This window comes from Protomyctophum bolini, assembly GCF_963924005.1.
Source record: "Protomyctophum bolini genome assembly, chromosome: 13".
Lineage (NCBI taxonomy): Eukaryota > Metazoa > Chordata > Actinopteri > Myctophiformes > Myctophidae > Protomyctophum > Protomyctophum bolini.
Window position 1 is genome coordinate 2,785,054 of NC_137874.1, and position 14,763 is coordinate 2,799,816.

Genomic DNA, 14,763 nt, shown 5'->3' on the forward strand with positions numbered 1-14,763 from the left:
ACAAAGCCCAGAGCGGCTGTCCTAGGCTCACACGCACCAGAAGTGCTACCTTTAGCGAATACTGAACTTTTGAGTTGAACCTAAGTTATTATTATTATTTTCCCTGTGAATATCATTTGGCTTTTCAATAAACGAGTGCCACACTCTGGGCTCAAACCGGTTCCCTGCCTGGCTGTATCTTGATGTTGGTTGCAATCCTCACAAGGTTTAGCTTAGGACTTTCTCTTAGCTTTGCATTTGTCTTTTCAGGGAGCAAAACAGTAAACTAAAACTTTCATAATTAATTCACTTAAATCTTCTTCCTTTCTAGGGCTTCAGAACAAAAGGTCCATTCACTGACACACAGGTATAGTATAGTTCTTACTTACTCCACAGGGTGGGGGATTTAGGGGTACAGCCTTCAGTTTACAAGCCACACTTTAACACGTCATGTCCAGCCGAGCCCAACTGACCTTTTCCAGGCATCAGAGCAAAGCTGCTAGAACTAGAACATTTCACCATCACCTTTGCATGCATATCAGCAATGTCTTTGGCCTTGGTCTCCAGGTGCTCCTCCATCACATCCTCACAAATAGGGTTCTCATCATCCGCTGGTTCTGTAGCATTAATGAGACCAGGGACGCAAGGGTGTCGCCCGAATAGTGCACAGTAAGGTGTGTACTTGGTTGACCTCTGTTTGGTTTTTTTTAAGAAAAGAAAAAAGAACAATCAATTGCATTTTACAGTTTCTCCCTCTGTTAAATATAGTTTCCATCTGCTGTAGTTACACAATATGACCTGTTTCGATGTGTTGACGGCAGCCACAACCCCCCTTATATGGACATCCCAGTCATTTTGTTCTTCCCCAACGTATTTGCTCATAGCGTCCTTTATGGTCTTGTTGGTGCGCTCATCCTGTCCATTGGCCTGGGGATGGTAGGCTGATGTGACGCAGTGTTTCACCCCAAGGGCCTCAAAAACACCACGGTTGAGCTGCAGACATATTCATTATGCAAACAACATTTACATATATGAGTGATTTGATAATCAGTCAGTGTCACACATAGGCTACACTTCTTTAAATATTTACCTCATTTACAAATTCACGTCCCTGGTCAGTGATTATCCGCTGTACGAGTCCGAAGTCCATTAAGATGTTAACAATCTTCCTGGACACCTCGGGTGCCGTTTTGGTGTACTGGGATTTTGCCACAACCCACTTGGTGAAGAGATCCGTGGCTGTCAGAATGAATCTGTGACACAATAAATCATATATATGTCAGCAGGCAGAAAACATATTTTCTTTCCTATTACTGTTATTTCTTGTTTTGCTGTGCTATTTCTATTATTGGTTATTTATTTGGTTGCTGTGTATTTTGCTGTGTATTTAGCTGTGTATTATTTGAGTTGATTTATTTGGTGCATGATTTGTTTAATTTTTATATTTGTTGTTCTGCATTAATTGTTTTCTGCCACTGCACCCAGGACAAATTAATGATAGATCACACAGCTGCTGTCCAAGTGGTGATCGGTATGGGAGCACTCAGCCAATCAAGGGCCGAGTACGGGGAGGGGAGGGGCCCATGACATACAGGCGGAAGGATAAATGTTTGTGGCATGAGACGAGACGGACAGAGAACAGAAGAGTGACAGTTGCGACGGAGAACTCTATAATAGAACCGGACAGCAAGGGGGATTAGATACAGGGGAGACGGACTGGGTTGCACTCTGCACTTTATAGAGCCACAGCGAGCTCCAGAGCGACTGGTGTGACGAGCCAGACGAGAAGGCGTCCAACTCCAAGTGTGACCAGGCGAACTTGAACGACAGACGAGACGGAGAGGTTGCATACTGCAAGCAGAAGACAGATACACCCAGGTTCATACCCTGGGTCGCCTTGACGACCAGATCTGGCTCCTTCCCTGATTGACCTGCACAACCTCCCCTTGCTGTATTGCACATTGCTCATTTGCACATTGCTTCCGGACATTTTAATTGGGATTGATTGTTGTTTTGTTTTGTTGTTTTTGGTTTTTAGTTGTTTAGTTATATAGGATTGGTTAGGGTTTTAGGCTTAGGGTGCTTTTAAGTATAATTGTATTTTTCTATTGGCCATTTTAGAGTGCCCCCTGTCTTTTTTTTTTATATATATTTTTTATCCCACGATTTTGTAACCCATTTTTCACCCCTGTGCCAATCATCTACTGTGATCCTGGGCTCTACACACCCTCCGCCAACCTGGGGAGAGCAACGGACTTAACTCATGCTCCCTTCATGCCTGAGTGTCCAAGTTGCTCCTTTACACCTGACAGGGGGGAGTTTCCCTGGTTGGACGTAGCGCGTGGAAGGAACACGTTATTCCAACCAGTTCCTTTCCCCTCCATCAGGCGCCCCGGCTGGCCAGGGGGAGGCAGTTTAGAGACCAGGATTACTGCATGTTTTTGTGAGGGTACCTACCCTAGGGGACACGGGGAGAACATGCAAACTCCACACAGAAAGGCCCTTTCGCCAACCGTGCACCCTGTCTTAGTCCAATAAAATTACTGTGTTAATTCCTCCCCACCACCTGGCTGTTTTCCTTTAAATTATATGCTCTTTTTAACTGGTTTTTAACTCGAACCTGTGTTGCCTTGGTTTTATCTTTCATGTTATTTAATAGGTTATTCTGAAAAAGGTGGCGTGGTCGGCTCATTTAATCTTTAAGCTAAGCACCTCTGCACTTTATTACTATCACTATATTTTATTGGTAAATTTATAAGTATATCGTTTTTAGTGCATTGGTGTTTTTAGCTCGGACCACAAATTGGCGCAGTCGGCAGGACCAGACAAAAGAGCAAAAGGAAAACTGTAAAGACTGAATTATATTATATATTTTTTTGTTTTTGTTTGTTTTGGATTTTGTTATTTTGCTTTAATTATGATGATGATGCCTGTATACCCGGGTGCCCCTTGGCTGCCTAAATTTAAGGGACCAGATGGAGATATGAAGTATTCAGAATGGAAGGAACAAATTAAAGGGTTGCTGGGGTCCCAAGACCTAACTGATGAAAAAAAGGTAGCCATTGTGTTGGGGGCACTAGCAGGAGAAGCAAAACGGCAGGTCAATGTTATTGATGCCACAGAGCGAGACAAAGTGAACGAAATATTTGATTATCTAGATTCTCTGTATGGTCATAAAACCCCAATCCCAGTACTCCGGTCACAGTATTTTAGTTGCACTCAACAGGTAGGAGAAAGTGTTTCTGCATTTATTTAAGGCTGAGAGAGTTATATTGTGGGCTGCGGCGACACAACCCAGACACCGCCCCCTCCGATGCTGTTCTTCGTGAGCAGTTCCTCCTGGGGCTCTGTGAAGGACCGCTTGCCCAGGCTCTGAGGGTCTATGCCAGGCGACACCCAGACGAGGATTTTGCCAAAGTGCGGCAGGAGGCACTGCTACTGTATACAGAGCATGGAGGTATGAGAGCGACTGAAGTCACCTGTCATGCAGTTAATCCCACACCTGTCTCTAAACCCTTGCAGGAGGCTGATTGGAAAGCAACTCTAAGAAAGGAAATTATGGAGGATGTCAAATCACAGATGAAAGGGCTCACTCAAGAGCTCATGAAGGAAATCAGACCGCTCCTCCAGGGCTCTCCAACCCATACACCATCACCAACACAACCGCAGGCCCGACGTGAGCGGCGACACACGCCAACCTATGACAATGATTGGGACGAACAAGGTAGGCCTATCTGTCGTCAATGCAAGCGCTCAGGCCACATCGCTACATTTTGCAGATCCACTACAACCAATCAGTCACCTTTAAACTAGAACTCCCTGCCGCTGAGGTCCGTGGGGCAGGGGTGGATGAAACATCACAATCAAGGGCTACCGAGGCATTTATTGGGCAGTGTCCAACTATTGATTTAAATATGGAAGGTGTCAAATTGCAAGGTCTATTGGACACGGGGTCACAGGTGACTTTAATGCAGCAAAGTCTATTTGAAGAACATTTCTCTCAAGCTAAGCTGGGGAGAACGCCGTTATTTTTTAGACTAAGAGAAGCCCAATGCCCATGGAACAGAGCGCGAGTTTAATTATTTTTTATTACAGTTTTGTCAATTTTAAAGCATATAGGCCAGTTAGGCCTATACTGCACGCACATTTTAAGCCAGCCGTTACACCGGTTCAATATGGAACTGTTCCTTAGTGATGGCAATATAGATTGCCTGAAGATGCAAGCCATGCTCAAATTCACAGGAGTTGAATGTGCTGTCGTATACTTCAAGCCCGAGGAGCGATTGATGCCATTCCTCAGTGAAAATGGAAAAGAAAACCTTTTCTGTGCAAACGAAATCTGCAGGCGACTGATTGAAGTGAGTACAACCATCCAACAGCCATCCACCGATGAACAGTGTATCATTGATCGGTGGCTTCGGTGGGAAAGAAGAAGTCTTCGGCCGGCGCTTATGAAGGCCCTCGACATGGCTGTGCTGAAAGGGGATGGAAAAATGGCATCCACCTTCCTCGATGAACACTTGAAGTTCCTGGACGAATGTCTGGAGAGTGTGACCCCAGGCACACTAACTAGTGTGGAGAGTGAGACCACAGGCACACCAACTAGTGGATCTGTTTCGGCGGCCGATATAGTTCTGTGGGCATCACTGCACCCTGTTATGTCTGATTCCACCCTAAAAGCTTATTGTTTTGGCAATGGGCCGCCCCAAGCCTGCAGTCTTGCAACTAGACCCAATTCTGGAGGTAAAGCTGGACGCGGCAATAGACGCGGCGGCGTTGAACGCAGCTCTGGCGGCCGTGCTGCAAAGCTTAAAGCGGCGAAGACGGCGACAGCACAAGCAAATTAACCATTGGCTGACACTTATGGCAAATACAAGTCACTGCAAACTTGGTTTAACCTTGTGGCCGATCATGCAGCCTGTCAGGTAGCAGCTCAGAGGAGAAAGGGCCTTGAGGCCATGAAGGGCTTCTTGAAGGGACCGATGTTAAAAGTGAGGGAGATTAAATTGACCGGAAAGATGGCCCAAAAAACCTGGTGTAGAGGCTATCCAACGACGAAAACTTTCGTTTATAATTCCGATCCCATACATTTAATGGCTAATCTAAAGCTGCTGTGAAAGCTGGAAAGAAAATAAGTGTGGGTTGGGTCCAAGGGATTAACCGCATGGACTCTGAAGCCTTCTATAAAGCCCAGAGCAAAAAACCAGGTAGTGGCAGCATAACCGTTGATTTTATCAACCGTGAGACCTGGGAAAAGCACACCTTTGACTCAAATGCAGAGAAGCTATCCTGGCTGAATAGAAAGTGTTTTGCAACTCTGAAACCTAATCAACTTGACTACACGATTCCTTTTCTGGACTGCATTACCAGTGGTTTCTACTGGGAGGATCCTTTGAGGAAACATACAAAAAAACATAGAGCTATAAGGTTGACAAATGTCTACGAGGCAAACCAGTTCAGCACCTTCCTGATTGCCATGGACATGGATAGCAAGGTGACCCAAGACCAAGAGCTGTGGCAGGTGCAGTGGAAGTACGAGACCAATATCCAATTGTCCTATGGCAAAAAAAAAGAAATTCAAGAAAGAGTGGAACCAGCACTTGTTCAAACCTTGTGTCGTGTCTTCGACAAAATCTTGCATTTTGGGATTGAAAATTTCCCAAATCCCGGGGTTTTCCCATGTGGAATGTATTTTTAAGGATGAAGATTTAAAGAAAAATGAGCATACACTCAATGAAAATTTCCACGACTGTTGGTATGGACCCTAGAGACCAAGAAAAGACTGCTTTCACCACCCCCCTGGGTCTGTATGAGTTCAAGCGAATGCCCTTTGGCCTCTGTAACGCCCCTGCAACGTTTCAACGTTTGATGCAACAATGTCTTAGTGGACAATTGGCAGAGTACCTCCTTGTTTATTTAGATGACATCATTTTGTATTCACCTGATTTCTCCTCTCACCTGCAGCATTTAGACGAGGTGTTCCAAAAACTGTGGCGACATGGACTGAAGCTACGACTGGATAAGTGCAAACTACTACAGAGCAAGGTTAAATTCCTGGGCCATGTGGTGGACTGTGACGGGGTCAGGCCCCGATAAAATTGTGGCTGTGAGAGACTGGCCTGTCCCGTCCACTATTCGAGAGGTCAGAGGTTTCCTGGGGCTGGCTGGCTACTACAGACGTTTTGTGCACACCTTTGCCGCCGTCGCACGGCCCCTAAATAGCCTGTTGACTGGTATTCCGGCCGACCAGAAGTCACAGAAACGGAAGGTAATATGGTCCCCAGAATGCCAACAGTCCTTCGATGCCCTGAAGTCCGCTCTCACCGAAGCCCCGGTACTGGCCTATGCCGACTATTCTCAACCCTTTATAGTATACACAGACGCTAGTGGTCGTGGCTTGGGTGCAGTGCTGGCTCAGGTACAAGATGGCCAAGAACGGGTGATCGCCTATGCCAGTCGGAGCCTACACCCAACGGAGCAGAATGATGCCAACTACAGTTCATTTAAGTTGGAACTATTGGCCCTTAAATGGGCTGTAACTGAGAAATTCAAAGTCTATCTGACAGGTGTAAAATTTACCATATATACTGATAACAATCCTGTTGCCCACCTACAGACCGCCCGGCTGGGAGCCGTGGAGCAGCGTTGGGTCGCACGGCTTGCAGCCTTCACCTACGACATCAAGTTCCGCTCAGGTAAAAGCAATGTCAATGCAGATGCCTTGTCTAGGTTCCCAGTAACCTCAGCAGCCGTGGAGCTGGCAGTGAGTGGCGAGACGCACAGGCCCAGGACATGGACATCCAAGTGGTGGCAAGGTGTGTAGCCCAACAGAAGGTACCAGCATTGGCTGAACGCCGTACATGGACTCGGGGGGCCCAGATGCTATTCAAACAGTGGAAGAAGTTGCACATTAATGACCACATTCTGTATCGCAAGATTACTGACTCATACACACACGAGGTGTATTCCCAGGTTGTCTGTCCAGGTTCAAGGAGAGAAGAAGTCTGGAAAGAGCTGCATGTAGCTGCCGCCCACGCTGGCCTGGACCGGACCCTCGCCCAGCTTCGTCGGAGGTTCTACTGGCCTGGCATGGAGGGGGAGGTACGTCAATTCCAACAGGGTTGTGTCGCCTGCAGCCTCCAGCGAGACAGAGTAGAGCCGAGAGCGCCCCTACACCCTTTTTTTTTTTTTGATTATTTTATTAGACAATATATCATATGCAAAAACTGTACATGGTACAGTAAAAAAAAGCACATTTTATCCAAAAGGATGGCACCGAAAAAAATCCACACCTGAGTGGCAGTGCTGTGGAATGTGAATTTACCCATATTTGTTCTATATGTGGGTGGCACCAGATCATTATTTATACTCCCCTTTTGCTGTATCTTATCCCTTGGAGGTGATAGGCATAGACTTCCTAACCTTAGGTCGACCCACCGATGAATATCAAAACATATTGGTAGCAACTGATCTGTTTAACCGGTTTAGTTGGGCCATTCTGACATGTGACCAAACCGCCCAAACTACTGTAAGGGCCTTGTGGACCCATGTTATTCAGCCCTTCGGTTGCCCTGAACCAATTTTGAATCTGCCCTTATGAGACAGCTATGCGATACGTATGGCATTTCCAAGAGCCGCACCACCCCTTACCACCCTGCTGGTAACGGTGGAGTTGAACGGTTTAATCAGACCATATATATATAACACCTATGATTCTGAAAAACCTTTCCATTGTGAACAATGTGACAAGAGCTTCTCCCAGATGCTACGCTGACAAGACACCAGCGTCTACTAGTGTTGTAGTCGAGACCACCTAAAGCGAGACCAAGACAAGACCAAGACCTAGGAGGGTCGAGACCAAGACCAAGACCAATAGCGATGCGAGCCTATGGGGCCGAGACCAAGACCAAGACCAAGACCTGGAGGGTCGAGACCGAGACCAAGACCAAGACCGCTGCTAGCCTAGGGGGCCGAGACCAAGACCAAGACCAAGACCTGGAGGGTCGAGACCGAGACCAAGACCAATAGCGATGCGAGCCTATGGGGCCGAGACCAAGACCAAGACCAAGACCTGGAGGGTCGAGACCAAGACCAAGACCGATGCGAGCCTAGGGGGCAGAGACCAAGACCTAGGAGGGTCGAGACCGAGACCAAGACTGCCGCGAGGCGAGACCGAGTCAAGACCAAGACTATTTTTCCCTCTTATTTGATAGGTAGTATTATTAGGTACAGATAACAATCTTGATCTGAAACACATTTTACTTTGGAACAGCTCAAAATTAGGTATACTTGTCTACACAGCATGATTCATTCAAATATTTATGCTTGCACTTTGCACTGTGCTTTTTCCCCCCATTATCCTTGCAAATGTAATTTTTGTGTTCCACAAAGCCAAACCTTATAACAGCTGAATTAGCCGACATCTTATTGACCAGTACATTTGTTGTGCATTGCGCATGCACTGAATTAACCTGTGAACTGTGACCTCACCTGTCACACTGTCCGTCACTGTCAGTTTGTCAGTTTCCGACCAAAACCTTTCAGATTAATGGCTATGGGCTATGGCTCACCTTCAAATTAAAACAATAGTTTATTAGTTGGTTTTGGTTGCTGCTGTTTGAGCCTTTTAGTAAATAAATCGGTAGTGAACCAACAATGTCAATGAGGCATGCATGCACGTTATACAACAAAGGATTTGCACATGATCGTTTTTATTATAGCCTGACAAGACAAGACATGATCACATAAGGTGGACCGTGGACGATGGATGGATTTTAGTTTACTTTAGGTATAGATGTAACGTCAGGTAGGTGGTGGTTCTTTACTCTTTTCATGATGAAACTAAACCGAGGCGATGCTTCATAGTTCATACATATGTCGCGGTCGCGCTGCACGGCTGCAGTGCAACGCGTTGTGATAGTTGTAGATTGGCTATTTTCAGATCAGTATTTAGATCACCGCTCAACCTCGTTTATTAAAACGACTACAGGCTACAAGTTACAACTTAACTTACAACACAAAAAGAAAGCTTGCAGTCTTGCACTGTTGGTAGAATATATTTAAATGCCAGGCTGTGTATGCCGGGCGCTGCATGCGTATTGCCGTCAATGCCGTGCGTAACTCTCCGCCTCCCGCCCGACACTTTATTTATTTAAGCCCATTGCCTGAGGCTGATATAATTTCATGATAGAATGATCATAATAACATCAACATGTGCTCTTCTTTGGACCTGTATGAACGTCATGCAGCGCTGTTCTCCTTAACAGCTGTCTTTAATTAATTAATGTGAATGGGCTACTCTCACTCTCTCAGTCCTTGCGATCGGGTTGATATAATAGAACGTTTTGCATCTCGTCTCGAGTGGTCTCGGTGGGGGAAGAGACCCGAGACAATAAGTCCGAGACCAAGACAAGACCAAGACAAATGCGGCGCGAGACCGAGACGAGACCACAAGACAAAAAAGGCGAGAAGCGCGAGACCGAGACAAGACCAAGACAAATGAGAGGCGAGACCGAGACGAGACTACAAGACAAAAAAAGGCGAGAAGCGCGAGACCGAGACAAGACCGAGACCACGAAAATTTGGTCTCGAGACCGGTCTCGAGACGAGACCATGTCTCGAGAACTACAACACTAGCGTCTACACACCGGAGAAAGACCTTATTGCTGTAAACAGTGTTACAAGAGTTTCATTGATATAGGTTGTTTGCGGACACACCTGCGTATCCACACTGGAGAAAAACCTTACCACTGCAAACATTGTGATAAGAGTTTCATTGACATATGTTGTTTACGGACACACCTGCGTATCCACACTGGAGAAAAACCTTACCACTGCTAACATTGTGACAAGAGTTTCAGTCAGTCAGGTACTCTGCAGGCACACCAGCGTCGTCTCCACCAGTGTTGATTTCGTCGACTAAGACATTTTTTTTTGTTGAATACTTATTTTCACTGATCAAAACTAAATGGAAACTAAAGGAAAACTAAGCTATGATGACTAAAACTAAGACTAAATATACCAATATATATCCAGTATAAGTCATTTTACAATTAGTTGCATGCTGAAAATAGACAATCTACAAGCTCAAGCGCGACGTGTTGTGGGCTTGTAGATCGGCTATTTTCAAGTGTAAAAAACAATAATAACGACGGCCCGCCAAAATACATTTTGTTCGACTAAATCAACTGTAGATTTAGTCGACTAAAACTAGACTAACACTAAGCATTCCAGGTGACTAAAATGTGACTCAAACTAAATAAACTATTCAAGAGACTAAGAGAACTAAAATCTAAATTTGCTGCCAAAAACAACACTGTTCTCCACCACACCTGGGGGAAACCTAACCACCATAAACGGTGTGATAAGAAATAGCTGTCCTCAAAAATGCTGCGTTCGGGGCATTGTGGCACAGTTGGTAGTGCTGTCGCCTGACAGCTAGAAGGTCCTGGGTTTGATTCCCGCTGGGGACACTGTGGGTGCTGGGGGCGTGTTCCCTCCTCCACGTCATCAGTGCCCATACCCGAGGCGGGGTTGGCAAAAGGGCCTTTCTGTGTGGAGTTTACATGTTCTCCCCTTGTCCCCTATAGGGTAGGTACCCTCACATGTTCTCCCCTTGTCCCCCTATAGGGTAGGTACCCTCACATGTTCTCCTCGTGTCCCCTAGGGTAGGTACCCTCACATGTTCTCCTTGTGTCCCCTAGGGTAGGTACCCTCACATGTTCTCCTTGTGTCCCCTGACAAAAAACATGCAGTAATCCTGGTCTAAACTCCCCCTGGCCAGCCCGGTCGCCTGATGGAGGGGAAAGGAACTGGTTGGAATAACGTGTTCCTTCCATGCGCTACGTCCAACCAGGGGAAACTCCCCCCTGTCAGGAGCAACTTGGATACTCAGGCATGAAGGAAGCATTAGTTCAAGTCCTTGCTCTCCCCAGGTTGGCGGAGGGTGTGTAGAGTCCAGGATCATTAACAAAGAGGTGAAAAATGGGTTACAAAAATCGTGGGATAAAAAATATATAAAAAAGAATGTTGCGTTCACATTGGCAGATGCAAAAGATACAAAGATTAAATAAAGATGCAAAGCTACACGGTGCATTTATATCTTTGTAGCTGAAGTTCATACCGGTCAGCGTGATCGAAAACCGGGGGCCGGTCACATATATTGCTTGACGCCGTCTTATCGCTGCTTGCAGCTATATTTTCTTCTTCATCTTCTTCTTCTTCTCCTTTAGCCAAAAATAGCAGTTCTGGCTGAACCGGTCGGTTTTCGCGGATCTTGGCATTATGGTATAGAGGGCTATGCCAAACGGTGAAGACATGAAGCCCACGACCATTGGCCAAAGGGTGGCGCTATAGCACTCAAGTGAAATATACCAGTACGAAAAAGAAAGAAAGCTGACGCACGCACGCATGCTGCTGCTGGACATAATATCATGACTATCTAAATAGCCTACAGAAATAAAAAAATAAACAGAATGCCACCAAAGAAACAAACCAAGTCGGATGAGGATATGGAGGAGTTCAGGTCCATATTAAATGATCTATCAGAGGAGATGGCAAACGTTTCCAAACAACAGACCAAACTGATCGACCTCATGGAGGAGGTGAAACTCCTCAGAACAATTATAAAAGAAAAGGACAAGCAAATCAACGCCTTGGAGAATAGGATGGAAAACCTGGAACAATACACAAGGATGGACGACATCATTATCACCGGCCTGAAAACAAAGCATCAAACTTATGCAAGGGCCGCGACTGATACTGACAAAGGCGAGGATGCGCCTGAGCTTGAGCTACAAACACTTGAGCAACAAGTTGTCACGTTCTTCGAAAGTATTGACATGCCCATCTCAAGCAACAACATCTCGGCCTGTCACACACTACCTCGAAAGGACAGCACATCTAAGCCTGTTATTATAGTTCGCTTTGCCAACCGAAAAGGCAAGATTGATTTATTACGACAGGGTAAGAAGCTGGCCGGGACGGGAGTGTATGTTAATGAGCATCTCACGAAAAAGAATGCTGCAATCTCAAGGCAGGCGCGCTTGCTAAAGAAACAAGGAAAAATAAAATCAACGTGGACGAGGAACTGCAAGGTGTTAATCCGGCTAAACGAAGACGGATCACCTGAAAGCGAAAAAGTGGTGACGGTGAAGGAATTAAAAGACTTCAATGAATATAATGACACTTCGGCCTAAGTGCTTGCGCTGTCACAGTGTAGATCTACGCTGCGAAGATAACAGTTATATAGCCGGCCTAGCCCTAGGCTATAGCGTCCGTCTCTGTGTTTGTTGTTTTTATTGTTCCCTTGGTCTGTCCATGGAAGTAAACAACCTCTTCAAATACTACTACCGAATCTATGATGGACACAAATAGAGACAATGATTTTTATTTCCCTTTTGACGACGTCGATAATCATGATTTTGGACCGCGGGATATGGATCATAACGCTGCAGTGGCTGCACAGAAATATGAGGAGCTAAACCTACAAATGTTTGACTATACAGAATACAAGTCGTATGAACTTGGAAACAGCATTAACCCGAATAACCACGTCTACAACGACACAAACTGGAACTGTGAGTACTACACCGAGCAGTTTAAAGAAAATATAAAAATGGACGGTAACCTGTCAATGATACATTTCAACAGCAGAAGTCTCCATAAAAACTTTAAAGACATTAAGGACTATTTAAAACAGTTTAAAACATACAATATTATAGCGATATCGGAATCCTGGCTCTCAAAAGACAAAGAGGCCGATGTTGAATTAGACCATTATAAATTATTCACCATGAACAGACCCAACAATGAGTATGGAGGAGTTGCTTTGTATGTACATCATGATCTCAAATGCAAAGTAATTGAAACAATGTCATTAACTGTGGAAAATATCATGGAAATTATTACAGTGGAAATATATGTGGAAAAATCAAAGAGTATAATTATAAGTAGTGTATACAGAAGTCCGGGATCATGTCTTGATACATTCAATGTCAAAATGACTGACCTATTTGGTAAAATGATTGAAAGAAAGACGGTGTACATTGCTGGTGATTTTAATGTGAAGCTCTTAAATGCTAAAGAACATAAAAAACCAGAGACTTTGTGGACACAATGTATAGCTTAAGCCTATTTCCTGCTATTTTAAAACCTACACGAATAACCTGTAATAGTGCAACCTTGATTGATAACATCTTTACCAATGACATTGAGAGCATAATAGTAAGTGGAATTATGTTGAATGATATCACAGACCACCTTCCAGTCTTTGCAACCTTCCAAAACCATATCAAAACAAAAACTCACAGTTATCCTGAAAATCCCAAATTAACTCGCAATAAAACACCAGAAGCTATTGAGGCTCTCAAACACGATCTGGAAATGCAAAGCTGGAATGCGGTCTACTCTCATGCTGACCCAAATATGGCTTATGATATATTCCTTTCCATTTTTACTACTCTATATGATAGACATTGTCCACTAAGACCACAGAAAAAACACACATTTGAAGAAAAGCCTTGGATGACAAGAGGTCTGGAAAATGCCTGCAAAAAGAAAAATAAATTGTATAAGCAGTTCTTAAAGAACAGAACCAAGGAAACCGAAAATAAATATAAAATATACAAAAACAAATTAATTGGTATAATGAGACTTCATAAAAAGGAATACTACAATAAACTGTTGCAACAAAATAAAAGTAATACACAAGGTACATGGAATATTTTAAACAGCATAATCAAGAAAGGTTAAAAAAAATCGGATTATCCAGAGCACTTTACGACAGAAAGTAAACCCCTTATATCCAATCACAAGGACATTGTAAATTAATTTAATGACTATTTTATTAAGGTTGGCTCTAATCTGGCAGATGAGATTGTTGACCCAATAATTAAGGACGGTGTTGATGTAAATATCATTAATAACAACCCCAATACCATTTTCTTAATGAAAATCGAGGAGAAATAACTAATTGATGTGGTAAATAAATTTAAAAATAAACGATCCACTGATTGTGATGATATTGATATGAGTCTAGTTAAAAATATTATATTATATATTGCAAAACCACTGACCCATATTTGCAACCAGTCATTTCAAACAGGAATATTTCCCAATAAAATGAAAACTGCAAAAGTCATACCGATATTCAAAAATGGGAATAAGCATAATTTCTCCAATTATAGGCCAATTTCTCTTCTCCCGCAATTTTCAAAAATATTAGAAAAGCTTTTTGCACATAGACTGGAGCATTTCATAGAAACAAAAAATCTATTAAGCGACCAACAATATGGTTTCAGATCTAACCGATCCACAACCATGGCAGTTATGGAACTAATAGATAAGATATCTACCAACACCGAAAATAATGAATATACTGTGGGAATATTTATAGATCTAAAAAAGGCATTTCACAGATTACTAATTATTAATTATTATTACTAATTATTAATCACAGATTACTACTGGATAAACTAAATAGATATGGTATTAGAGGGGTTGCAAATGCATGGATAAAAAACTATCTAGAAAACAGAACTCAATATGTACAAATTAATAATGACAGATCTGAATCATCAACAGTCACTTGTGGGGTCCCACAGGGATCCGTCCTGGGGAAAAGCTTTTCATTTTATATATTAACGACATATGCAAAGTCTCAGAGAGGCTGGATTGTGTCTTGTTTGCCGATGACACAAATCTGTTTTGCTCTGGCACAGATCTGAAGCATCTTCTGGATACAGTGGAAAGGGAATTAAAAACAATAAAAATATGGTTTGATGC